This window comes from Ambystoma mexicanum, chromosome 13 (assembly GCF_040938575.1).
Source record: "Ambystoma mexicanum isolate Mex_15411 chromosome 13, UKY_AmexF1_1, whole genome shotgun sequence".
NCBI lineage: Eukaryota > Metazoa > Chordata > Amphibia > Caudata > Ambystomatidae > Ambystoma > Ambystoma mexicanum.
The window spans coordinates 37,559,412-37,585,961 of NC_090938.1; the positions used below are offsets into that span (position 1 = coordinate 37,559,412).

At 48.3% G+C, this 26,550-nt stretch overlaps 1 protein-coding gene across 2 annotated transcripts in view; it reads right to left on the reverse strand.

The window, feature by feature from the left end:
- LRRN2 (leucine rich repeat neuronal 2) overlaps positions 1 to 26,550 on the reverse strand; it is a 408,631-nt gene that overhangs the window by 93,928 nt on the left and 288,153 nt on the right. For both annotated transcript variants that reach the window (XM_069633117.1, XM_069633118.1), the window contains exon 2: positions 5,525 to 5,623. The gene's annotated coding sequence lies outside the window, so the exon portion shown is untranslated. The remainder of the gene's footprint in view (positions 1 to 5,524; positions 5,624 to 26,550) is intronic.

Below are 26,550 nucleotides of genomic sequence, written 5' to 3' on the forward strand. Positions count from 1 at the left end.
CAGGACAGAGTTTGAGTAACCATCTGACCTGGTGGTGTGAGCACTGAAGTACTGTGCTGGGCCAGGCACCCGTCTAACAACGCCAAAAAGACAGTGTTGACAGTTCCCATCCACTATTGTTCACTGAACATGGCCAGCTGCAGAGATACTGAGACCGTTACGTGTGTGAAGCCCGAAAGGAAGATGCAAGAAAGCAAACCAACGTACCCGAGCAAACGCTGAGTGCCACAAAGTCACCCATGGCAAACTAAGGTACAGGGGTGAACCGCAGAAGTGGGAGGCTGCCGGGGCAGGACGTAATAAGGAGATGGGACTGTGATTGCGATAAGGGTAATAACGAAACATTAAATTAGTGTAATTTGATATCTGTGGAACTGTTCGAAAACCTGAAGAATGAGAATGATTGTCAATCACTAAGAAAGAAACAAATCCTGGGCGAGAGAGAGAGAGAGAAAGCCACAAGAGATAATTCCATGATAGACAATTAATAAACGAGTGGGGAGACCACTTAATGAGAAACTGGCAGAAGTGTTATGAGCTAAAAACACAACCAAACAAGGAGAGAAAGAGTGGACGACATAAAATAAAAGGAAGGTGTCTGTGAGAATATCTCAAAGAGGTCAATTATTAGAGTCATATTGTCAGGAAGACGAGGTCCTTGAGCCGTTGGGAGGAGCTACAGGAGCTCATGAATAAAGCCATAGGAAAGGGTTTTCTGAAAGAGAGACATTTACATATCAATGATCGGTGTAGAACAAGAAAGCCCTGTGAGAAAGCCTACAGACAAAGGGCTAAAGGGAGGCAGCCGGAAGAGAAACCTTCTTTTGGCCACTTTTAGTTGTTGCTGTTAGTGGTAGGGTCGGGTAGATTCAGGTTTGGACTGAGGACATTTAGAGTTAGGACTGCATGATGACAGACGAGCACCTTTAGTTTAGTTTAGTTAGGTAGGGAATGCCCCTATAACTATAGAGTTAGATAGGACTTTTTCCTTATAATAAAAATAAAAGAACACCAAAATGTCCACTTTGTGTCCAACTCTTTCTTCCAATCCACCACAGTGTCTTTTCAGATCATCCCAGATGGAGACTATGCACAATTAAATTCCTTGTATGGGTCAGAAGTCGGTTTGGGTGGGGCTGAGGGTATGGTTGGATTCTGTGAAATGGCATAGTTGCGAGTAGGCTGTTCGGTCGATTAGTTTAGCTATGAATTGGTTATTTGAGATGGGTCTGTAAATGGTCGGGACAAAGGGGGTCGAGAGAGGGCTTTTTGAGCAGGGGTTTGATGTTGGCGTCATGAATTCTGTTAGGAAGGTACCGGAAATGAGAGGTGTGTTAAAGATAGATTGTGCCATGTCGCTGGCTCAGGTGGGAGGTAGGGATTCTGTAAGTAGAGTAGGGGGGCGCGGGTCTCCAGGGGACACTGAGGGGCGGCTGTTAGATAGTAGCTTCAGAAATACAGGGTGGGCGAGTGGAGAAAAGGAAGAGAAGAGAGCGAGGGTGAAAGGTGGTTCTGATGTCCTGGTCGAAGGTGCTTGGAAGGGTGTGGGAGGTGAGCAATGCTACTTTAGTGACGATTGAGATGTTTCTTTCTAGGGAGGGCTATGTTGTGGAAGTGTTCTGAGAGGGAGCCACGTGTTTGGTGTGGCTGGGGGAGGAGGCGGTGCATGCTGGGGCATTGAATTTGGAGATAGGCTTGTGGAGTTCCCTTGAGGGGTCCAGAGCGTTGTTAATTTTATTCCAGTAATGTGATTTTCTGGCTGTCCGTATTTCTGTCTGTTAAGCTTTGAGCTGGCAGGTGTAGGCAATTCTGTTTGACGGCAATGGGTCTGCACGCCATCTGCGTTCTAGGGTGTGGTTCTGGGATATGAGAGTTTTGCGGGCTGAGGTGAACCATCGGGGAGAGAGGTCTTGTCTGTTAGAGAAGGATCTTACTGGGTGAGTAGACTCAGTGCTCCAGAGAGCTAGAGATCAAAGTGACAGATGGAGATCTGACCCGGCTGGAGGAGTGGTATGGATGCCAGGGAGGCAGGTAAGGAATCTGCAGGGTCAGGGGTTACTTTGACTTTTTTCCAAAGGAAGGAGTGGGTAAGGGGCCCGGGGCTGCCGGAGGGGAGGGTCTACTGTGGGAAGGGAGAAGAGGATGGCCGAGTGATCAATCCGAAGAGTGGGCAGCGTGGCAGTGCAGCGAGGATGTCTGTGAGCTGACGATTGCATCAAGGGTGTGGCGTGCACAGTAAGTAGGGCCTGAGACTAGTTGTGTTAGATGTAGGGTTTCAGGTTATCCACTAGGGATCGTGTCATAGGGTTATGTGGGACGTCGAACCAGAAATGGAAGTCCCCTAGTATTGTGAGGAGGGGGTAGAAGACCAAGATGGCTGCCAGGGAGTCGCTAAGGGATTCTGCAAAGCAGCTATTGTACCCCGGGGGTCTATATATGAATAGGAAGCTGTGAGTGTGTGAAGGGGATTACCTTAATTTATAAGACCCCAACTTCTGACCTCAGGGTGTCCGCCTTCTCCTTTGGCCTAGCCACACCCATTTATTTTGTAGTTTATGCATATGACATGGTCAACAAAGTGACCTCCTCCTCTCTCTCTCTCCTGCGCTCGCTCTCTCTTTGTCGTTCGCCCCACCCATTGCTTCTATCGCATTTTTTGCTCTCTGTCTTGGCATCTATCTCGCTCTCTCTCTCCTCCCCTGTGTCAGATTATCTCGTTCTCTCTCTTTGCTCTCTGTCCGTCTCTCTGCCCTTCCCACTTTCTATTCCTTTTCTTCTCTCTCTCTTTGTCTCTCCTTCTCTCTATTAATGTGTGTGCTCAGTCTGTCTCTTTACTCCTCAAAGCAAGATACAAAGATATTTTTGTGGGATCAATCCCAGTCATTAAGAATACAATTATGGAAAGAGAAAAAATGTACCTTAAAATTGGGTAAATTACATGGTTGTCTTATTGAAATAGTGTACAAGAGGACTATCACAGACAGGAACAACAATTCTTAACGGAGCTTTTACTTTTCCCTCTTTTTTCTTGCTGTTTCCTTGCATCTCCCATTTTTCTCTCCTCCCTCTGCTTGATTCGAATATGATTTATCACCCTCTAAACAACCCCCCCCCAATGCCAACCCTTATTCTCTGTCTTTACAATTACATGTCATGCTGACTAGTAACAACTCTATGTTTTCATATGTTTTCAACAATGTCTTATGAATTGTGGAATTTCTGGGCATTGGGGTTGTGTCTATGATTAATTTGATTAACTCATGCTTCTTATATTATGTTCATTACTGATGCAACGCTAGTTGATTATTGATTGTGATTATTAGCCCAGATTTGAGAAAGGCTCTGCTGAGCCGAAACACGTGTCACCACTTGAGGGCACCTTGACGGACTAAAGCAGTTAAAATTCCTTTGCATGTCATTAATTGGCGCAGAATCCTGGACTTATTTTCTCTTCTTTCACTTTGAATTGACGGGTTAGGCTTTATACCGTTTCTCCAGAGAACTGCAACATTATCTCGTACTCTGATGTACCCCAATTTTATTCAAGTCCTTTCTTTACAACTGGAATATTACAGTTATTAAGTTCAATTGGTGCTTTAAGAGTCGCCGAGCGGACCAGCTGTACCAAAAAGCCACACTCTCCTTATTTTTTTACAAATTGGAGGGGTTTTTGTTTACCCCGTGGGTAATCTGGGCTTCATTGGAAGGAGGTTTTTGGAGGAAAGTACTTGGGCAGCTTAACTTAATGCTCATCTCTGTCATTCGATATGAGCTGGGACTAATTTTGCTACTGGCAAGAGCTATGTGGAAAACCTTGGCGCTCTATTGCAAGTGTATGCTGCCATGACCCCCAATACCATTTCTAGTGCTGGGAGAAGAGACGAGGAAAGGAGCCAAGGACTTATTACTCCAGTGGAGCAGAGGATGCCAGGACCATGTCGTCCACCTACAAACTGACCTTGAAAAATTAATCTGAAACCCAGCTAAAGGGAAATGGAAGCTCTGGCAGGACGACTGGATTAAGACCCAAGATGATAAGAACTCCCACGGCAAAGAAGAAAGTAAACAAGCCTCGGGGCTATTTTCCAAAATATCTCACCACATTTCCCAAGAATTGGTACTGGAACCAATTCTTGCCTTTCAGATTTAACCTTTGTCCCACACGAGAGCTTATGCAGATCTATAAACTAACTGACATCGTGGATTGTCGGTTCTGTGGAAAGCTGGGGGGAAAAGGAAACCTTGAAACACATCCCTCTATTTTGCCCAGGCTCGACCCACTTAAGAACCGGTTTAGGTCTACTTGATTGAAAATATTTGACCTTTTCCTTTTTGACTGACATTTTTTTGGTCGTTTTTTGTTCTAAAATGAGGGCGGAGACCCCCATCTCCCACTTGCCCCCACCTTTACCGATTCCCTTACCCACCCCATATATATATATTTAATTTGATTTGACCAATTTCCCCTAAATAACGATCAACAAACAATCAGTCAACTTGAAAAGGTCAAATCATTTTCAATCAAGCATGCTAATACCTTAAGAACCAACTACTTGGGCAAATGGGGGGTGGCCTCCCAACAAAGAGACACCAAGGCTTTCTGGTTTCACCTGTTGCGAGGTGAAAACTTTACAACAACTTTTGGTCTCATACAATACCTAAAGGAGGTTTTTAACGGGATTAAGACAGTAATCTGACTAGGGACTCTGAGATCGAAAGTGGCGGCTACTGGTTGACCCTCGGTACAGGCTTGGGGATGTTTATTGGTCTTTTAGTTGTTTCTTTCAATTGACAAAGGTTTGTAATAAACCACGAGTCTAAATTTAATTTTTTTAAAAATAAGATACAAATTAGATTGATGGATCCCTGGGAATTCAAAGCTAGGTTTTCTTGGACCAGATCCCTACTCCAGCCCTGAGAGAACTCAGTGGCTTGAAATGGTGCAAAGAATCCTGCAGAGAAATCTCCAATCTGCTGGATCTAGAAGGATCCATCTGGCAGCACCAGCACTGCGGTGTAACCACTGGAAGGCCTTGGAGCCTGGGCAGTATGTTCACCAATGACACCTGATGCTCTGAAGACAGGTCTAGCAATCTGCAACACGCACTCGCACTCTGATTGGGCAGTATGTTCACCAATGAAAATTGACGCTTTGAAGACACGTCTGTCAATTCACAACACTCAGTGGCTGCCCATAATGTCCAGCACAGCTTACTGGTGACCTTCATTACTCCTTGCCCTCTTCCTCGTCCCAGTCCTTAATCATGAAGGCTAGCAAATACTAAACACACCCAGTGAAATGTCGTGCAGAGGTGGGTGACTCATAGTAAATCAGCTTGCCACCCTACCCCCTGTCCCGGCAGGTGCAAGCGGTAATGGGCAAAGGGAAGGGGTTGAGTCAATGTGGCTGCTTGGCAAGTCTCTACGATTGCTGTAGCCCGTTCCTTCCCTGCCCGCCATCTCCTGCCACCCCCAGCCCTCCGCCTGCCCACCCGGTGCCCCAGCGGTTAGAGGCCTCACTCACCGGTCTGAGCAGATGGCCGCCTTGTCCTCTTGGCAGGGCCTGGCTGGAACTTCACTGCTCTGGTCCGAGAACCGTCTGTTCAGGGCCACGTCTCGGAACCTAGAAGGGAGAACAGTGTTGATGTTTAATCACGCCTTCTGCACAGCTTTATTTTACAATTAATCATGCATTTCTGGCCCTGATCTGGACGGGCTGCGATATCATTGCGGTGAGGAGGGGGAGGGCAAGCGACTGATGACATTGGTTGACGCAACCTTCAAGTACAGTTCCTTCCCTGTAGCCGATTGGCAGATGTACGATATCATAGCAACCCACAAAGACACATGTAAACATACCTGCTCTTAAAATACCTCCTGCTGAAATATTGGCTTCAGAAAGGAAAGTAGGCGAGTGCCAATGGGTTCCACTGGGTGCCATGAGAGGGAAAGGCAAATTAGAACAATCATTGGCAATGCCAACAGTTTGGTCTTTTGTGAAGGCATGAGAAAGGCACTTGCCAGGCAGTGCAATGGTGGTACTAACTGGGCATTAATAGTAGCAGGTGCAAAATGCTGCGAGTACCTGGGCATCTAATAGCAGTGCCTGGCAAATGCCTAATACTTATACTGAAGCCAAAACCGTTGGATTTGCCAATGCTTGTTTTCAGCAGGATTTCAGTGAAGGACACGCATAGTGCTTATAACTGAGTGGCTGAAGGCAGACCTGATTAAGACATTTGTATTACATCAGTTATTACTTCAATTAAGTCCTTAACTCTCAGAAGACTGCTCTGAAAAAACACTGGCAGGCCCTTCCAGTGCAAAGTTTGATGGTAAGGCTTGAATAAAGCGAGATCAAAGAGTTCCCATGAGGAGGTGTTTTCGACAGGGAGCGGGAGGAACTGTGTGGGAATGGCCACAGGGATTAGCATGGCCAAGGGCAGTGCATGGGTGAGCAAATAACCAAACCACACCTAAAAGCTGCGTGCCCCAGCTCATATGCCATTTCTCCCTAGCTGTACTCTAGTGCAATAGTTTTGGCTTGTAGGTGGTAGAAGCGCCAACTAATAGCTAACACCGAAAAGGTCAAAAGATCGATTAAAGGAGACAAAGGACCAGGAGCAATAGGCACAGTGCTAGGGAGAACAATACAAAAAAAAGAAGAGGAGCGGACAACGGTAAAACAAATTAATATCAATGGAAACGATATTTTATTCTTAGAAATGTTCGCATGGAACTCATAGGATTCCGTACTTGGACATTTTCTGTGTGGCTGAAAATAGTCAGAATAACTTGCCTACATGACCTTAGCCAGGATAGAGGAACGTTCCCAAGAGCATGGGCTGCATCTGGAGTCTTTAAATCTCTCTCTCGCTCTCCCCCCTCTCCACGCTCTCTGCTCTCTCTCCCCTACTCTCTCTTTACTTCTACTCTCTCGTTCTCTCTTTTTCTCTCACACACTGTCTCTCTTTGACTCCCCTTTAGCCCCTCTCTATCCCTCTTCCTCTGTCTCACAAGCTGTCTCTCTCGGGCTCCCCCTATAAACCACCCCTTTCTCTCTGCCCCCCTCTCTCTTTGTCTCTCTTACTCTGTCTCTCTCAGACTCCCCTCTACCCTCCTCCCCCTTTCTCTTTTCCCCTCTCTTATTCTACTCTCTCGCTGTCCCCCTCTCTCTCTCACACTCTGTGTCCAGCTCCTCCAGTGCACCCCACTCCCTCTCTAACTCCCACCTGCCAGAAGTGGGGCGGGTCTGAGCTCTCCGGGTCACAGCACAGGTGCCACAAACACGTCCAGAAATCACTGCCTCTCTCTCCATCCCGAACCCAACAGCAATGCACTTTCAAACCAGAGCATAGGTCCGGAAAAAAGTAGGCGTTCCAATTCGCAAAGGGAAGGCAGAGCACCACCGGAAGTGACGTCAGAGGACGTGAAGTCACAGCAAGGGACAGCCACCCTCTTTTGTTTAAATGGGGGTGTGCAATCCCTTGACTGGTAGTCGAACATGTTCCTCTCCTGCCACTGCTCGCTATATGCACGAAATGCAGCTGCTGAGGGCAAAATGGTGACATCTACTAGCGATAGTAATTAATAATCACCAAGTAGTGCCCACAATTCTGACCCACGATCACCCATTGGTTGCTCAGATTTATTTTAAAAAGATATGCAAATCCTATGGTCAATCGTTCTGCCCCTCCTGCATTTAGATGTTGTTATTCCCAATTGCTGTAATGCACTTCGAAATGTTATTTCCGATTCACCCATGCAGGACTACAAATACCAGAATGCAAAGCGACCGTGGGAATGGCTGGAAAGGGGCCACTAGAGGTCTCCTTTAACTCGCCTACTACTTTCAAGACTTAACATCCTGTCACGCAGTCACCTGCCCCAAGCCATTCCCTGGCACAGGCGTGCAGCTTGTTATTCTGTAGGGCGGGATTGCTTGTGCAAACACGCAGGCATCGTGCACATGGCACACACAGGCCGGAGCCGCTTCTTGCTGGTATGAACCTTGCTTTCTTATATGAAGGTAAATATGGAACTCCCAGCGTGGGTCGGGCTTTTAGATTTGTAGATATTGTCGCATGTAAATGACAAAGGAGGTGCAAAGGAACCAGCGACCGGATGCTAATATGGAGCAGCCCAGCATGAGACCCTGCTGGAGGCTGTGCTCCACGAGCTCACACAGTCCCACCCTTCCCCGGCGGGCCCAAGCAGGATGACGTCCCTTCTTAGATATGAACAAACGTGTATCCTGTACAGCAGGAGCCAAGTTCCCCCACCTCAGTGACCAGCTCCTTTTACCTGTATGCTGGAAACCAGAGTATGTGACGTATACAGAACAGCTGAATCGACAAAGAGCAGAGTATGGACTCAGTCCAGTACCAGTAAAAGGATCAGTACCTAAGAGAATCTGGGAGCCGAGGTACCCATTGAGAAAACCTTATCTGCATACAAAGAAACATGATGGCCATCTGAATGAAATCCCTGAAGAAGCAGAACCAATAAACGGCAAGGATGAATGGTAGTGTCAGCAACCATTGCCAGTATATGTTACATGGAGCTGAAGATGACGTACATAAAAGAGATGCAGTGACCAGAGAATGCAGATGTTCTATAAGGCATAAAGAAAGTCATGAGGATAAGTGACATCTTGGGCTCAAGGTGAAGAAGCTCATGCCACAGAAACAGATGAAGATATCACACGTGTACAGATGCAGAAAAATCGCAAGCAGCAAAGTAATCGTGAAGCTAGCTCTAAGCTTATAGTAAATAGACTGCGGCAAGTGCCAACGTATACATACATAGGAATGAGAGAATTATGGATGTTTCCACTAAACGTGTTATAGCAGGTTGGACAGAAGCAAAGGGTCTCAATTCAGTGTGTTGCAGTAAAAAGCAAATTGAATTACAAGCAGAGTTTCAGCAAAAGGCGAGGCTGGGCGAGCCAAGAAGCCAAGGTCTTATCAAAACTGGAGTGAACTGACTTTGGATACAAAATCATGTGAAAGAACAAAACTCCTGTTCAGAAGACATGAATATAACAAGGAAGACGTTAGAGGTCTATTAGAAAATAATATTAAATGCACGGAAAAGGCTCGATTCCATGCTCTCCAGTCACATGGAAGCATGAAGTTGGATGAACGAGATCATCACACCTACGCACGGAGGCAGATTGTGCTTCTCACTCCCTAATTTTCTCAGAGCTAAGAACACTCTCAAGGACGAAGTTCAAAGGCCTAATTGACAGTGGACCACTGAGGTGATGATGGATTGATAAGCTAATTGGTGGGAAGCTAAGGTTAAGGCAACCTCACCAGAATCTGCATGGCCAGCCTGCAGGCTGCTAACGTAGGTGGAAAGGTACTGACGGAGGTTAGAGTGCCAACCACTTGCAGAGGACTGCGTATTTAGGGGTCCTATAGTGTGTAAACCAAAGGGACATTGTGTATTTAGTGACATTCATAGTGATCATTTTTAAGGGCGGGCTTAGTTGTCCCACCTGATGTTGAGTAACCAATCGCATAGTTACATTTTTTTAGACTAGTATGGATCGTATACTTACATGTTCACTCAGAACCAAAAGCCCCTGCTTATACGTTTTTGAAATTTGCCACGTAGGATGACGTTAGTACACATGTGGTTTAGACGTCATTGATGACACATATTGCTTATAAAAGTTCTGTTTTTTCTTAATGTACTTGGAGTTTGAAGATCGAGCGGTTGCGTTGATGTTCGTTATGCTCCCTGTTTTAGATAATTGTCATTAAAACAGTCTTCCTTTTGTCAACTTCCTCAGTCGGCTCCATTATTGATGTATGGGTACGGTCTGCATCCCCATCCATCTTGAGGTTAATTGCTGCTCATCAAAGGGGCTGGACTGTCCAGTTCAGCCCCTTGGCGGATTCCCCTTTACTTCACCCCACAGTTTCTCCTCTAAAACTCACCAACACGTTCTCTCACTCCAATTCACCTTCCACCCTTTCTCTGCTTCCCCTCCAGTGCTTCGAAGGGGTCTGAATGGAGGCGTTAAGTGCTGGACCAGGCACCTGCATGTGCACACACTGCGTAATCATAGACTCGTTCCCCGCACCCTAAATGTGAAGGACAGCGGACTCCAGAACTGGGAGCCCCGAACAGCGAGTCTCATCCACCTGGTGACCTCAAAGGCTTCGGCCTTAAATGGTTTGCGTTTCCGGGTCCTCTGCAGACCCTTTGATGCGGCCCATTTTACAGCTCCTTGCAGTAATTCCTGCTCGCTGAGGACAAGGCCCTGTGGGTGTCCAGGGATTAGAAATGCCTCATCGCCCTGGCCCTGCTATTAATCCTGCTGTATTTTGTCTTAATGGGCCTTTTTTGCAGGCTTGCTGATGCAGGGTCCTGGCGCCTGCCTGGGTGTGTGCTAAGTGAGTGGCTGGACTATCAAGCCCCCGACAGTGGCGCACAGCAGCCCTTCCGGATATGTAAAGCCCTGTGTTCCTTTTAATGCAAGCATCTTCCATTAGGTGCCCGCCATATTGACGCAATTACCTCTCTGCGGATGAAACTGACAGCGCCGGCGCATCCATCATCCCGCATCGCTGTCACTCTCACATGTTTCTGTCAGTTCCCCCTCTCTCCAGGCTCTATTGACTAATCCGTCTTTGTTTCCCTTTCTCCCTCCTTTCGCTCAATCAGTCCGCCCAGTGATCATATGTCTATCTATCTGACTATTTATTTACATATATTACCCTTCAGACAAGCGCCCTTCGTTTTCTTTCATGTGTGTGTGGCTTTGGAGAGCTGTAGGCACTGCCCTGATAACATCGGTCTTCTTTTTCTGGGATTAATCAGATGGGAAATGCTGCCTGAATATGCCTTTCAGAAACGTCATTTCTTTAGCCCTGACAGTGTACATTACCCTTCTCAGGCCTTCGCAAGGGGTCCGCGGTGGTGCTATTTAAAAAGAACAGAGGTAAACATGGCGAAACGTTTCATTAAAGCGAGGGCGCAGCACCTGGCCGCCAAGACTTCTTGTTAAGTAAAGCACCATTGCAAGACAGTGTACATGTATTTTTTAGTTTACTCTGATGGCCGAGGAAACGCTATTTACAAAAGAAAAAGTGTTGTTATTGAACGCATCGAAAGAGGGGTCTCCTCTAAAAATCTCTGCACGTGCAAAGCGATCCGGGATGCTGTAGGAAGAAGTGTTGAATTGAGAAATACCAGCTTTTCTGCAAGACTTTCCTACTGTTGATACAATCTTTTTAATCTTAGCAAAAGGTAGCACAGCATTGCCCGGCTGGAATCCGCCGCAACAGCAGTGCTCTCTCCTATCCATTAAATCCTATGACAGACGAAGACCCGCCTCTCTGATGCAATGTTTCCTGTCAGGTAGTCATGGCGCGGTTGGAAGCACTCCACTGGGAATAAGGGACCCCTGCGGAGTTGTCCATCTTTTGGAATGCTGCGTGCTGCTCCTTTTGGCTATGCCAGGGCCTGCTTCGAGTTCTGGTCTGCCAATATGCCAGCTGTAAGGGGGCAAATAGCCCTCTGCTTTCGGCAACCTGTTTGTGAAGCGATCACTGCTCCCTGTACCTTGGCACCCATCCATTTGAAGAGGAAGTGCCAAGTGTCATCCATACTCCAGCCACTCCCTTTGTAGTAACTGGTACTTCCACGTCAAAGTATGTGACGTATGAAGAACAAATAAACCATCAAAGAGCAGCGGTTGGGCTCTGCCTAGTGCCTATCAGAGTAACAGCACCTATTGAATTACCGACACCTAAAAAAACCTGGACAGTAAGGTACCCATTGAGAAAACCATATCTACAGGCAAGACAAAATGACGGTTGTCAGAATGGAACTCCCGAAGAAGCCAAGAAGATCATAAGGGAAGACGAATGGTGACGTCATAAAACCTCGGACGGACACACACATAGATGATATAAGACCAGAGAATGCTGATGGAAAACTAAGTCAAAAGGAGATACTATGGATAAATGACATCTTGAACCCAAGATGAAGAAACATATGCCATATGCACGATGAAGATATTCAGTTAGTTTAAGCGTGTACAGATGCAAGAAACCGCAAGAAGAAAAGAAATTGTTAAGCTTGCTTATGCTTAGTAGCAAATAGATTGTGGCAAGCGCCAACATATACACATATATACCTCAAAAGCACTTTATACATGAGTATAATTCCACTACGCACATGAGCAGAATTAAACAAAGGTTACTAAAGGTCTCAAGAGGAGAGTGTCTCAGCAAACAAATTGAGAATTAAGACGGAGAGAAACCCAGCTGAAGGAAACCATGCAAAGAAGCCAAGGTCGTATTGGGCTGGAAAAGGATGACAGTGGATGCAATTAAGGAGAAAAGAACAGAGTATCCTGTTCAGAAAGGTCAAGATAAGCCACAGATGACAAAAGACTGGCAGAATTAAATCAAATACATGAAAAATACATGAAGAAGAGGCCGACTTCACGGTGTCCAAATCACGTGACAAGGCAGGCAGGAAGGGATGAGACTTTCACACCTACGCATGGATCCCTGCATTACCCATACTCCTTAACTTTCTCAGACCAAGAAGCAGACTCTAGGCCAAACTACAAAGCAGTAATTGACACATGACCACTGAGGTGATGATTGATTGTAACATAATGGGAAGGAATATGGGGTGCAGACAAACTCCCTGCACCTGACTGGTCTTTCTGCATGCTGCTAGACGTGAGTGGAAAAGTATGAGTGGGGTTGATGCCAACCCAATCATAGTGGACCGTGCAATCGGGGGTCCTATAGAGAGTAGAGCCAATGGGACGTCATACTTTTAGTGACGTTTACAGTAGCCAGGTCGAAGGAAGGGCTTAGTTGCCCCACCTGACATTGATTGTCCAATCCCCTCTCCCCGTTACCATATACAGTTATAGTACCTATGATAAAGTTACCTTCCTATATCCAATCACGTTTGCATGTTAGGCTTTCAAGATTGCACGTCAGTGATGACGAGTTTTTGCTATAAATACTGTGTTTTCTGAAATTAATCGGAGTTTAAGGGAGAAGGAAGATCGAGCGATTGCTGATGTTCGTTGTACTCCCCGTTATATGAACTTGTCATTAAACGGACTCACTTTGCCAAACTATTGAGTTGTCCTAATTATTTGATGCATGAATACGAATCTGCATCCTCATCTATCTCGAGGGTGCTGCTAATCGTCTTAAAGGGCTGTTTGGAGACCCCCAGACTGGGCTGGCTGGAGACCATCCAGTTCACATTCATGTCCCATCTACTGATGCTTGGACTATGAAAGCACACCCAATTCTGGGGCACCTTTATTCATGTCCTTGCCAAGAATTCTTGTCTTGTGCCATTCGATTGTAGTGCCATACTCGGTCAGGACCTCAAGAATGGGGTTCCTATAAGCCTAGCAACGAGAGGGCCCACCCTAACATATTTTTGGGGTCCCATCACATTTGGCAGACACTTCTACCCATAAGTATTGTCTGATGCTTGGCCTTGCTCCCACCAAACTGCAGGCTATCACTCTGGATGCATAGTGCCTGTTGCCCTCACAAGCCTCCGAGAAGCCCATCTTTGATGAGCTGAAATGCACCCCATTTGGCAGGAACCATTAGGCTCTACACCTGGAGAACGGGTTGTGTCCCGAGGACACACTCACAATCTTACAATCTCTCTCTTTTTCATGCACATCATTTTTGCAAATTGTTGACTTTTTAAAAAAATGTCAGCGACTGGGGTTTCCTGCCCTGCTCGTGGATCTCGGCGGGGCGGTGGGTGAGCTACGCTGCCCTTCACATACCATTTTAGAAAGAGTAAGACTGGAAAGTTAACTTTTCAAATGGCATCCAATCAAAATCCTAGATAAAAAATATGCTTGCCACAATTTCTTCATCACTAATCCAATTTATTTATTTGCAAACAATTTAGCGAGTAATGTAAACCAAATATTTTGCATCACCACAAAGACTCCTGTTGGTGCACTTAGAAAATAGGACCAGTGTTGGGTCTAAGCCGGGCAAAGGTTATTCGAGAATAGGGAAATTGAACAAACTGGCAACAAAATTATGGAAGGCTTGGATTCTGGGCGTGGCTTACTGAGTTGGGGTGATCTTGCTAATAACAAGAAAGCAAAATGATATTTCATTTTCATCCGTAGGGATATCGATATATGAGGACTCAGAGAAAAGCTCAGGCGGAGAGTAGTAATGAAACTGCCTAAGCTTGGGCCGACGGTGGAAGGAGCACGGTTCGACCTCCGCGAGGGAATAGACATGCACATGGTGGGACAGGCTCTCTATTGCGTACAGCTGCTTTTCTCTGGCGGAGATAGACAGAGACCCACAACCCCTGTCCATGCTTTAGAAGAAATGAACGTAACATAGATTTCACTAGCCTTCCACCTTTCGTGGCGCGTCAGTGTCCCGCAGGTGCAGCGTGTCAGTGCTCGTAGGAACTCCAGCACGTTTAAAAAAAAAAATCTAGGGTGCGGTGAAGGAAAAGAGTTACTCTGTTGCTGAAACTTGAAGTGAGTGGCGGGAAGCCCCTGGCGCGTCTTTGGACAGCGAGGATCTGGGTACGAGGAAGCGAGCGGCTGTGCCAGTGTACTAGCGTGCACGGTTGGCTTTGCCTTCCTTGGGCGGTTTTTGATGGTGGATCATGCAGACCTTGGTGGGTTAGACAGCGAGTTCTATGTTCAATCTGTTAAGTGGAGCTTGGGGAGCAGGTGGAGGGGTTTTGTGTATTGGGTCAGCCCCCTCTCACCACAGTCCCCATGCTAGTCCAGCAGCCATGTTGCGTAGGGCTTTCTGGTAGGGTTTGTTTGTATGGGTATGCTCTTGTAATGCGCCAGTGTACAGTAGATTAGTGCAATGACAGAAGGAGAGCGAAGCTGATCAGCAAAGCTATTTTAACTGCACAAACCCAGGATTGTTGGTGATAGACCATTCTGGACCACCATGAACTTTGAGGTTAAAAATTTGGATCTGGGAGGGTGGCCAGTAAAGTTGGTTCTCATGAGTGTTCAAATAGTTCAGGATAAGAGGTTGCTGGATGAGGCTTAAGCTAGACCGGGCAGAGGGAAGGGCTCAGAGTCTCCGGTGACGAGGCCCTTTCTGATGCGAGGAGTGCAGTACTCTGGTGGTTCAGGATGTGGGGGAAAGATTGGCAGTAGTGTGGTACCGTGCTTGCGAGACCTGCTAAGTGGACCCCTGGTCTCGTAATAGGAGACCTGTTGTGTGGTCTGCTGAACCGGTCGAGTAAGACTTGGCAGGAGCGTTCCTCGCCTCGAAGCAAGGCCAGACCCAGCCAATCCGGGATTGGGATTGGCGTAACAGGACGAGGTTGAAGGAAAGTTTACCTTTAGGCGGGGGCCAAAGTCTTATGTTTTATCATGGAAAACCTCCGGCCTACAGATTTCTTGGGAGAAGTCTTTCTACAGTGAGGACCTGCTGGAGGCGGTCAGCGATGCCGCCGGGATAAAAGGCGGAGCAGCTGTGTTCAACTGGTGGATCCCCATTTCATCTTGTTGAAAACCAAATGAATGACTGCCATGTACGTAAGACATTGCGTGGGTACATTTCTGTCTGTATTTGTGAGTCGGCGCACGAGGATTGCGCAGTAAAATTCGCCACCTGGTGCATTTTCCTCTGGATGCGACCCAAGACGTTGGTCAGAGACGCACGAGGGTAATTAACTAGAATCAATGTGTCCTAGGCCTTACCCAACCGTGAACGCACCAGACTGGCGCCATCCAATCAGACCTCCGGACAGGGCTCTGCCACCTGCGGCTGGCCATGTTTTTTGGACTACAACCTCCTGGACGCCGCCCCATTGCCCGCCAGGGCTCGGGCAGCTGGGAGGTGTAGTCCAGGACGTCTGGAGCCCCACAGGCTGCAGCCGCGTGCCCTGGGAGGTGTCTCCTCGATGCGTGCCCATCCTCGGGGACGTGCGTGCCCACGCCCCGTCCTGAAGCCCCCACCTCGTCAGGCAGAGCCCCCGGGCTCCTCTGGCAGCACCGGCCTCTAATTCATTTTCCTGTTCTGGAGACGGATTGAATTTGGCCGGCTCAATCGGATTTGCCGCGCGCAGCCACTTATCAGCCTTGACACTCGCTCGCTTGGAAATATGTTATTCGGAGACAGAAATTTTAATTTCCTGAATTTTTGTCTGAGCGCCTTTCTCGGATGTGAGCTTTTTTCTCTTCTTTATAAAATGCTGCCTTTTCATCCCCTCCTCGCATTGATAGGAGCTCACCTTGCCATGGCAACTGCGCCTTTGTAAGGGAGGGGGGGGGGCGTGCTGCGGGAATGAAAGGCACGCACACGCAGCCAGGATGCCACGCACACATCTTGTCTCTGCTTCCTGACAGCCCTGACTGACAGATACACCGGGGGCTGCCAGCACAATAGAACACGGCAAGCCTGCCTTTCCCAGCTTCCGGTGCTGGACTCACCAGCGTGAGGGGGCCTGGGGGGGGGGGGGGGGGCGTTGGGTAGTTCTACTCCTCGCCCCCACGGTTATGATGTCACCAGAGCCCCGGACTGGCACCGTGCCCGTGCTAATCCCAGCAACCTGTCATTTATTTCTTATATACCGCTTATGATATAACAACACTTATTAATCTTATAGCGCTTCAACACCATAACCTATGGCAGGAGGCGCTATGTAAATGGAAGGTAACAGAACTGGTCATTCATTCTTCATTATGCATGTAACCATGTAAGCCTTCTTAGCAGCGCCACGATGCCCGAGGGCAGTTGTGCGCTTTACAAATGCAAGTAAATACATAAATGCTTCTCTACGGATGTCTGTGCTTTGGGGGCCTGGGCATGCGTGTGCAGGGGCAACCTTACCCTGCGACCCCGCTTCTGCGCTCAGCCTTGGCACCCCTTTTTGCCTTTCATCCAGCTCCCGGAGCTATATTTGCTAATTAGAACAAGGGCTCGTCAGTTTCTACATGAAGTGACTGCAATTAGCACAAAGGAGGGGGCAGAGGCAGGCCCAAGAAGCGAGATTAACTTGTAGAATTCACAAAGCATTCTATTTACAACATTTATATAATTATATTTTAACATTTATTTTTATTCAGAATGCACACAATTGTGTTTTCCAAAATGTGTTTCTGTCGTAGAAATGGTCCCACACAGATTAAAACCAGCATTCTGTTTCTTCTGTGAGCACCCAGGCAAAGTTCAGCTTTGCAAATGGGGCGGGATCTGGCGACATGACCATATAACTGAATTAGAACCACATACTTCGTCTACAAACTGTTTGATACACACACGCTGTGCCCACTCACCCTCACTCGGACAGTATTTTTGCATTCTGGCAACTGATTGGTTGGTAGTGCTGCTGGAACCACACTTTTGTTTCAGTATAAACACACACGAATGTGCACGAAAAAAAACCACACACACACACATGCCTTTGTTGCTGCTGCTTCTACTTTAAATGATTAAACAAAACTCATTTCAGAGGGAGGGAGAGAGAAAGAAAGAAAGAGAGAGAGAGAGAGAGAGAGAGAAAGGGGGAGATAGAGATGGAGGGGAGAGGGAGGGAGAAAGAGAGAGACATTGAGGGAGAGAGAGAGACAGAGAGAGAGAGAGAGAGAGAGAGGGAAAGGGGGAGATAGAGATGGAGGGGAGAGGGAGAGAGAGAGAGAGAGAGAGATAGGGGGAGATAGAGATGGAGGGGAGAGGGAGGGAGAAAGAGAGAGACATTGAGGGAGAGAGAGAGAGAGAGACAGAGAGAGAGAGAGAGAAAGGGGGAGATAGAGATGGAGGGGAGAGGGAGGGAGAAAGAGAGAGACATTGACGGAGAGAGAGAGAGAGAGAGAGAGAGAGAGAGAGAGAGAGAGAAAGGGGGAGATAGAGATGGAGGGAGAAAGAGAGAGACATTGAGGGAGAGAGAGAGAGAGAGACAGAGAGAGAGAGAGAAAGGGGAGATAGAGAGAAAGGGGAGATAGAGATGGAGGGGAGAGGGAGGGAGAAAGAGAGAGACATTGAGAGAGAGAGAGAGACAGAGAGAGAGAGAGAGAGAGGGGGGGGATAGAGATGGAGGGGAGAGGGAGAGGGAGGGAGAGAGAGAGAGAGATAGGGGGAGATAGAGATGGAGGGGAGGGAGGGAGAAAGAGAGAGACATTGAGGGAGAGAGAGAGAGAGAGAGAGAGACAGAGAGAGAGAGAGAAAGGGGGAGATAGAGATGGAGGGGAGAGGGAGGGAGAAAGAGAGAGACATTGAGGGAGAGAGAGAGAGGAACAGAGAGAGAGAGAGAGAGAGAGAAAGGGGGAGATAGAGATGGAGGGGAGAGGGAGAAAGACATTGAGAGAGAGAGAGAGAAGCAAAAAAGAAATGGCGAGAGAAGGACCGGAGAGCGAGGGAGGGAGAAAGGAAGAGCGCGAGAGGCCTGTATGGGTGCAGGATAAGAGGGCTAAATCGAAGGTCCCCATAATTAACTGAACTAGTGTCAAGACAACCTCACAATGAAATTGTCTGTTCCTTGTAACTTCCGATCTTGCTTGTTAGTTCGGATCACTGTGTTCCCTCTTTCTGGGCTTCTATCTCACCAGACGGTTCTATGTTCTTGTGCACCAGGTTTTTTTTTCACAGAGTTTTTTGCTGAATATTTTTCACTGAAAAAACGACTTGATTTTTTTTTTATATATATTTAGGGGGTTCCCCCAAGACCCCTTCCCTATTATCTAGTTCCTATTCCCCACCTCCCTACCCTTTATATCCCCTTACCCAAACCCCACCCCCGTATTTTTCGATAGTTTTTTTCTGTGGAACACTTTTTCAGCAAAAAAACCTCAGTGGAAAACAGCCTGGCGATGTAACGACGTTGTAGCCACCAGACAATGAACACCCTTTGTTCTCTCTGCATTAAATTCCTCATCAACAGCTGCAAATACCCCCTGGTCCTGCAAGAAACAAATACATTCTATTGGCAAGCTGGAGACCACCATAAAAAGCTTCCCTGCTAACATGTAGAATGTGGGTCGTGCCACCAACAGGCCACATGAGGCTGTTCTCCTGCTTTAGAATCTCGTTATAGCCACTTCATGGCCTTAGTTTAATTCATTTCATTTCTATAGCGCTGATTTCCAACTTGTGGTACCTTCAAAGTGCTATAAGGAAAGTAGGCATGGGAGAAGAAGGAAGTTATCTAAGCTTAAATCCAGATGCGGAGAAGAACGGTCTGGTCTTCGGAGCACGCCTGAATCTCGGATGGTCATGCTGTAGGCTGTATCATGCTGGGAGCGAGTTCCAGAGGGTGGAGCCCTGGTGATGGATACCTGACCCCCAGAGCAGGAGTTTTTTGGATGGTGCAGGAGCAACAGTCTATGGGAACCCACCGTGGCTGTCTTGTTGGCCGGTAACTTCATGGAACCGTGGAGAGGGAGAGCGCTACCTACCAGCTCATGTATGTCTTCATTGCTTAGGAACAGAGCTTAAAACCGATGCGTTGCCCGACAGGTAACCAGCACGGGAGCTTAAAGTTGCTGGTGATAGGACGAGATCTTCTCAGGCGAAAGATGAGCAGGGCGGCGCGCTTCTACAATCTCCTGAGAAGTTAAATGTATCGACAGGGTGTCCTACATGAATTCCATTGAAGCATTCGAGTCGGGACATGGCTACTGCGAGTTCTGGGTTAGTCTTGGGGGAACCTGCAAGAGCCAGAGGACCTCACTCAACTGTTAAGGGGGTTCAAATCCCGGGGTTAGCAGCAGGGAGAGGCCAGGACATCCCATGCACAAAAACAGAAGCATCCAAAGACTTTGACAAAAACCTGTTTTATTAACAATCCACATAAAACAGGGACAGCAACAAACATTAAGAAAATCTCAGAGCCTCTCAATCATTCCAAGCCTGACAACAGGTTAAGAACCAAACATATATCCCAGCTGACGTTTCATCCTATTCATGAGTACAGAAACCTAAAGGGTGGAGAGATTGGTTAGGAGTATATTTCCCATCGTGGTCAGTATTTGTATTGCCTACACTCTATCTGCTCACTGCGCCTGAGACCACCTACTCAGTGGATACAGGTGAACACATGCCCTCTGCGTACTATTTAATTGGCCGATGTAACATTTATGGGAGAGCGTTATTGGCGGGTAGGCATTGGCCAGTATCGGCTTTCTCAGGCTTGGCAATTTGGAAGGTTATCAGCACATGAGCAACAATACTAGCCGAGGGGAGCGGCACCAGAGTGCTGCTTCTCACAATAGGTTACCATCTCTGATTCCCTAGGCCTCAAGCCAGGACTGGACACAATTTATATCTGCGTCTAGAAAACTCGATTGGAACAAAGGCCTTAGTCTGCATGGCCCTGAAGCTAATGAATGGCCACTATTCTCCACCTGCAGGTCATGTGTGTGGAGACCACATTTTGGTTTATTCTGCGGGTGTCTTTACACTTTCTGACCGCTAGAGACTTCTTTGAGCCAGTTTCTTCCCAATATTAAGCCTTAGTTTGTGGGAATCTGATCTTCCAATATTATTTGTGTCTTTACTCAGTCTAAGAGAGATGTGTCTCACGCCTGGGAACTGTTACTGTCTGTTCTCTTGGGTGCCGATCCAACCCATCCCTGTTCACGATAACCTTGGCACGGACTGACGATTGTTTGTCTGAGCTGCTCAGGTCTGAATGTTCTGCTAACTCAGTAAGCCAAGTCCTGTAGCTTCAAGGTTTTTTGATGTCTGCTATTTGCTCAACCGTGGCTGCACCGTCCATCCTGTTAAAGATGACTGTTCATTCTTGTGGCGTTTCTGCTTTAGCAAGATTTATGTGTGTTCTTGTGCATCTCGCGTTTCTGCGTAAATAGGGAGTATGTTTTCTAACCTATTGGATGCAAGCATATTCTTTATGTGCACGTGCAGTTTGACCTATTGTTCGTGTATCTTCGTGTTTGGATGTGCACCTGCTTCCTGTCTAGTGCACCTGTGTGTGTGTCAGTTTCAGTAGTGACATCATTGGTTTTCATCATCTTAGTTACAGCACGTTCCTATCCTCCACAGCTTGCAGATTCAGCTCTTCTGGATCCCTCCGGGGTGGGGCAGGGTCGGTAGGGATGTCTTAGTGAGTATCGTCTCTCGCATCTGCAGTGTGGGGTCTGGGAGGAGTCAGATGCCATAACACAACATCCTCAGGCGGTAAAATGCTGATTTAGTGGTGGCATTTGTTTGTGGGATGAACGATAGGTCGTTAGCAAAGATGACCATCTAGATATGCATTTGGTCTGTTGGAGTGGGGTAAGGGGTGTACCTAACCCAGATGCTTTTGGGAGAGGGGGGTTGTGGTGATCCCCAGGTCCCAAAAGTGAGGTTTCTGCCTTAGTGGTCTTTAAGCCGAGTCAATGCGTAGCCACCCAGTGCTAGGTATTTAGGAAAGAGCCTACAGACAGTTGTCAACCCCCGTCGCCTTCAAGTAATTCCAGAGGAATCCAGGTGTCACCTGCAAGCATTTGGAAACCAGCATCCTAATGATCGCTTTCTAATCCACAGCAAACCTGTCAATGTTTCTGCACAGCCTAAACGATGAGGCACTCCCTTTGAAAAGCCCAACTGCATGCAGATGGCACCATTCCTATTAATTGCGGCTTTTCAGCCGTTCTGGGAAACCGTTCTTCATGTCTCACTTGTAAAGTAACCAATTCCCCTCTCTTCTAATGCTGCTTTAACAGCAAATCTCTGGTTTTAACTTTGCATTCTGGGACTTGTGCTCCTGGATCTTTAATGGGGAAATCCAGGACTACAAGGCCCAGAATGCAAAGTTAAAACCAAGGACTGGACTAACATCTCCCGAGTGGGGTGGATAATGTGTGCATGAATGCCACTGGGAGCCACATTATACCAGCTGTGGCTTTGTTTTCCATGTGTTGGATTCGTCTGATGCCATTTTGGGGTTCAGGCGACCTGTGGTCTTGTGGTAAACTGTAGGAAACTGTACTGCGTGGCACATATAATACGGAGAAGTCATCTGCGCATCGGTGGAGTCAGGGGAGAAGTTAGCGGTGCATCGGTGGAGTCAGGGGAGAAGTCAGCAGTGCATCGGTGGAGTCAGAGGAGAAGTCAGCGGTGCATCGGTGGAGTCAGGGGAGAAGTCAGTGATGCATCGGTGGAGTCATAGGAGAAGTCAGCGGTGCATCGGTGGAGTCAGGGGAGAAGTCAGCTGTGCATCGGTGGAGTCAGGGGAGAAGTCAGTTGTGCATCGGTGGAGTCAGAGGAGAAGTCAGCAGTGCATCGGTGGAGTCAGGGGAGAAGTCAGTGATGCATCGGTGGAGTCATAGGAGAAGTCAGCGGTGCATCGGTGGAGTCAGGGGAGAAGTCAGCTGTGCATCGGTGGAGTCAGAGGAGAAGTCAGCGGTGCATCGGTGGAGTCAGGGGAGAAGTTAGCGATGCATCGGTGGAGTCAGGGGAGAAGTCATTGATGCATCGGTGGAGTCAGAGGAGAAGTCAGCGGTGCATCGGTGGAGTCAGAGGAGAAGTCAGCGGTGCATCGGTGGAGTCAGGGGAGAAGTCAGCTGTGCATCGGTGGAGTCAGAGGAGAAGTCAGCGGTGCATCGGTGGAGTCAGGGGAGAAGTCAGCGATGCATCGGTGGAGTCAGGGGAGAAGTCAGTGGTGCATCGGTGGAGTCAGAGGAGAAGTCAGCGGTGCATCGGTGGAGTCAGAGGAGAAGTCAGCGGTGCATCGGTGGAGTCGGAGGATCAAATTCCTCTCACACCGGGTGGATAATTTGAAGAAGGGGAAACACCACTACTATGTTAGCTTTTGTTGTGTTTTGTGGTTGAACGGGTGTGTATGTTGTTAATTCTGCTCACATGTAGATTGACACGTCACTCCATGTGGTTTGTGGCTATCTTTCCTCTCTCAGAATTTAAATCTCTGCTTTGTAAAATCTAAGATACTGAAATCAGGACTGCAATGGATGGGACTGTTTTCCGGTTAAGCAGCTGGCGGTGGGTTATTGGGACAAACAAGTCGCACCTCTGATTGTTTGTTGTGGCAGCTGAGGTGCCCGCCCTGGACTCTGGTCGTTCTGTATCTCCCGTTATGAGGAAGTGATCAACTCCCTCTCCCCTGCCTCTTCTTCTAAGCCACCATCTTGTTCCTCACACCTTGGCGGCCATTTTGTATTTCTCGCCTGTGTTCCCCCACCGCGCATCCACTGGGCCACCAGCTTCAATACTCTAATCACACCTCCCATTGTTACCCTTGCCTTTGCGCGGGGGAGAGCACAGAAGACTGGTAACTGTTTGCTGTGGTGTGGAGAGAAGTGGGCAGAAGAGCCCAATGGCGATTGATGGATGGGGCCACATACATGATGATATAAGGAGCAACATGTCTCAGCGAGATGCAAACCCTCAACTGGTCAAATCAGACAGAGGCCCTTTGAGAACGGTCACGATGCGCTGTAGGGAGCCGGCCTACAGGTGGGCGCCACTATTGGACGCAATTGTATCTGGCTTTTCTGCAAAGGCCCTCCTACCACCGGCACAAATGCTGCCCTTCAGCATGGGTGACACCCACCAGTCCATTGCAGCGAGGATTGGGCCTTCAACCTCGTGGCGTAGAGAGCGGGGGTGCGCCATCCGTTGGCCAACCATGCCATATCGTTACGTAAATGTCGCCGCAGGGTCAATGAGGGCCTTTGTGATAGGGGAGTGGCGCGGGTTGCATTCAGGCCTCTGAGAAAGGAGGTCTCGAGATGCATGGGAACGGCACCCCACGCGCACCTGCTGCAGAGGTCTTTGTGCGCGGAACGTGCGATTCCTGGAACCCACCTAATTACCCATAGAATTGACAGGTGACGAGAACACTGTGCTTTGATCACCTCCTTACAGTATGGTGCTAATGTATAATCGGCAGAAGAGGTTCGCTTTGCGCAGTGCGCGCACGGTGCTACCCATGCACGACCCAAGCTTGGCTTTGAGGGGCTGTTGAATAGACAATGTATCAAGTAGCGTGTTTTGCCCAACAATGGTTGTGGGCACGGGGGTCCTCCAGAATGAATGAGGCCATTTGTTATTTTGGGTTAGATAATTGGGGTGCTCACCGCTCCCCCAGTGCACTCAGCTTGTACGGTCTTTTGTAGTCTACCACAGCTCCACCATCTGCCAGTAGACACTCATTGCACATGCTAACCCTTAGAATGAGACGAGTGACTCGCAGGCTCAGGTTTATCGTGGCCAGGCCATCTGCTCCTGTTTTTTCTTGGAATTCTGGAACTTGGAAGAGCAGGTCTGAGGGGTCTTCCCACACATGCCAAAGGGGGACTTCTTGAGGGTGCTGCGCCTCCAGGGGTGGATTGGCCTACAGGGAACTCTGGAGATTTCCCGGTGGGCCTCTGCACCCTGGGCCTCTTTTGTGTTTTATTTCCAAATGTTCCATAGGAAAAGTGTTGCGCTTGCTGAAAATGGGTAATACGGGGCCACTTTAAAAATATTTTCCAAGGCCGATTTTGGTTCCCAGTCCACCCCTGTGCGCCTCGCATGTACAGTAAGCAACCCATGCTTCCCAAGTACACCCCAGGGCAGTCTGGGCTGTGCACCAGTGGAGGGAGAAGTACACTCACAGAATATGAAGGGGTGTCAAGGTACCCGCAACATTAATAAATACAGATGCCACCCACCCTCTATGAGTGCTCTTTTGGTTACAGACTGTGTTTTGTTTTTAATTTGCTCACTTTTGTAGAATATTCTATACCACACGAGTGATGTCCCCAAGATAAACAAGGTGATTTGGGGATATCGGATGCCATGGTTACAAACTTTGCTGAAGGGGGAAGGCCCAATTGTGCGCTGAGAGTCAGTGGGTGCTGGTGCGAGGATACGGGAGCAGGGCCACTGGTGCAAGCATACTGGTGCAAGGACACTGGTGCAAGGACACTGGTGCAAGGATACCAGTGCATGGCCACTGGTGCAAGGATACGGGAGCAGGGCCACTGGTGCAAGGACACTGGTGCAAGGACACTGGTGCAAGGACACTGGTGCAAGGATACCAGTGCATGGCCACTGGTGCAAGGATACGGGAGCAGGGCCACTGGTGCAAGAATACGGGAGCAGGGCCACTGGTGCAAGCATACGGGAGCAGGGCCACTGGTGCAAGCATACTGGTGCAAGCATACTGGTGCAAGGGCACTGGTGCAAGCATACTGGTGCAAGGACACTGGTGCAAGGGCACTGGTGCAAGGATACCAGTGCAGGGCCACTGGTGCAGGGATACTGGTGCAAGGCCAGTGGTGCAGGGATACTGGTGCAAGGCCAGTGGTGCAAGCATACTGGTGCAAGGATACCAGTGCAGGGCCACTGGTGAAGGAATACAGGAGCAGGGCCACTAGTGCAAGCATACTGGTGCAAGGACACTGGTGCAAGGACACTGGTGCAAGGAAACCAGTGCATGGCCACTGGTGCAGGGATACTGGAGCAAGGCCAATGGTGCAAGGACACCAGTGCAGGGCCACTGGTGCAAGGAAACTGGTGCGAGTATACTGATGCAAGGACACTGGTGCATGGAGATTGGTGCAAGGCCATAGGTGCAAGGATACTGGTGCAAGGCTACTTGTGCAAGGACACCGGTGCAGGGCCACTGGTGCAAGGAAATTGGTGTGAGGAAACTGATGCAAGGCCACTGGTGCAGGGCCACTAGTGCAATGACACTGGTGCAAGGAGACTGGTGGGGAGACTGGTAAGTGCAGCACTGCGGACCCCCACGAGCTGAGCAGGCATCTTTGCTGCCCTGGGTAGGGTGGCATTTTGTCTCCCCTGTGCTCCCAGGCAGGGTAACAGTTTAAGCTTCTATGGCTGGTATGTTGCTCTGCTTCTGGTCCACCTGGATTTGCCAGGGTGTGTAGACAGGGGGAGATTGTTTTGGGAGTGGGGGGGGGTCTGGGATAGCTGCCCCTGAATTAGACCAAGGTCACATAAGAGGCAGAAGTCCAGGTAGGCGAGGTGGGGAAGATGGTTGGTGAGTCATAGTGGTGCCTCATGTTTCATGGCATAGGTGTTGCATTCGGGCTTTGACAGAGTCGGACTGGGCCATACAACTGTCCCGGGCACCAATGAAAAAGTGGCCCACCGTTGCAAATGGCAATTCATTCCTGACACTGTCTGAATAGTACCCAAATGGGAGTTGTTTAATAAAATGTGATGCAAACTGTGCCTTTTACAGAATAATTCAGCAACACGGGTCAAAAGCTGTAGCGGAGGTCCTAAATAAAGCCGGCACTCCAATCTCCCAGTTTGAAGTATCAGGAACGTTCACACCGAGATATGTGACGTATGATGGGCAAATAAACCAGCAGAGAGCCGCAGTGGGTCTCCTGGAGACTTGAACGCGCGTGCGTTCAGAAGAACAGCACCCATTGAAGTACCAGTACCAAGGAAACCATGGACAGTAAGGTACCCATTGAGAAAGCCATATCAACAAATGAAGCGAAATGAAGATCATCTGTGTACAGTCCCTGAAGAAACCAAAAAGGCCTTAATGGAAGACGAATGGTGACGTCACGAGGGCCCGAACTGACTCACAGATAGAACAAATGACAGC